The 1399-nt window shown below is 53.8% G+C and overlaps 1 protein-coding gene across 1 annotated transcript in view; it reads right to left on the minus strand.

The window, feature by feature from the left end:
- The window catches only part of SPRY2 (sprouty homolog 2 (Drosophila)), a 6338-nt gene that overhangs the window by 3796 nt on the left and 1143 nt on the right, over positions 1 to 1399 (minus strand). The gene's annotated exons all lie outside the window — the stretch shown is intronic.

Here is a 1399-nt window from a genome sequence, read left to right on the forward strand (position 1 = left end):
CGCCGGCAGCCCCGCAAGTGCAGACAACCTGGAGATAACCGGGAGACATCCTCCGGGCCGGGAGGTGGGAGGGGGCTGCTGCAGCCGCCTTATCAGGAAAGTCAAACCCATGTTTCCTTTTAACTCTTCCCCCCTGCCCTCCCCCGAGAGATGCTAAAGAAGCCTTCCCCTCCCGGGTAATGCCAGGCGCCCTGCAGACGGTTTGAGACAACACCTCCGGGACAGTCGGGCAAAAGGCAGATTACCCCCTCTCGCCCTGCCATAAGCACCCATTCAGCTTCACAAAGCCAGCCGCTGGAAAAGCTCCTCTTATTTTACGCATATTCTGCAAATTGCCTGAACTTCAGTCCGCCCCCCTCCGCCCCAGCCCCAAGGGACCCAGAAGGCATTTTCAGCGGGACATCGGTCCGAGCCGGGCGATCCTCCTTCTTCTCCCCTTGATAGATCCGCTAACGGGGCAAGATGCAAACCTCCAGCACATTTATTTGCAAACATACATTTGCCTGAAGATTCTTACGGGGAAGCACGTCTCTCCCTCCTCTGACCTAGCACTTCTCCCCTTTCCATCCACGAAGAGCAGAGAAGCAGCATTTGCCTTTTTGTGTGTGCATGTGTGTGATAACACGATTCCCCACTTCTAAAAGCCAAAGTCCACTCTCGCAGAGCTCAAGTGCCATGATTGCTAACTTTTCCTAGCTGGGATTGGCAAAAGGGCGAGCAAGGGGGCCGGGTTTCGCGTTCGGCACATTTGGGGAAGTTTAAAACGCAAGGGGCTTCTTGCGTGCTGTGGAAAAACCCCGTGTCTCGCTGGCTGGGAGAAGACGAGCCTGAGGGGGAGAAGTCCTCTGCCCGTGAATTTCTGTTTTCTGTCCGGAGCCTGTGCAAGGCACCCCCACCCCCATCCCCACCGCACACACACCAACCACCTCCTCTTCTTTCAAAGTGCTTTGAAACCCCCATTAAGGGCCGAGTGTGTGATCAGACTATGGATTAGGGCAAAAGGGACTTTACCATCGGGGTGGGGCAAACTGACACACAAACAGCTTGCTGAAAACACCAGCAGCTTTTTTTTTGGGGGGGGAGGGGGGTTGTTACAAAGTAAACCCACCAAAGGAAAAAAAAAAGGGCAACAGCAAAAATTAAGGCTTTCCTTCCCCTCCACACATACCCTCTGCATAGAAGAACCTGGGGAAGAACTTTCCTCGTCTTATGGATCGAATTAATTTCATCACACGAGAAATAAATGTGTATACACACACACACACACATATATTTATACCAGACGTGCACTCACTTCCGAATTGCACGGATCTCCCGACGCCACTACAGACGGGCGTAAATCACGCACTGAAAGGCGGGTTGCTCGCTCTCCCCCAAGACGGGGGGTCGAACAGCCCCG

Source organism: Pygoscelis adeliae, unplaced genomic scaffold, assembly GCF_000699105.1.
Source record: "Pygoscelis adeliae isolate BGI_AS28 unplaced genomic scaffold, ASM69910v1 Scaffold98, whole genome shotgun sequence".
In the NCBI taxonomy this organism is placed as follows: domain Eukaryota; kingdom Metazoa; phylum Chordata; class Aves; order Sphenisciformes; family Spheniscidae; genus Pygoscelis; species Pygoscelis adeliae.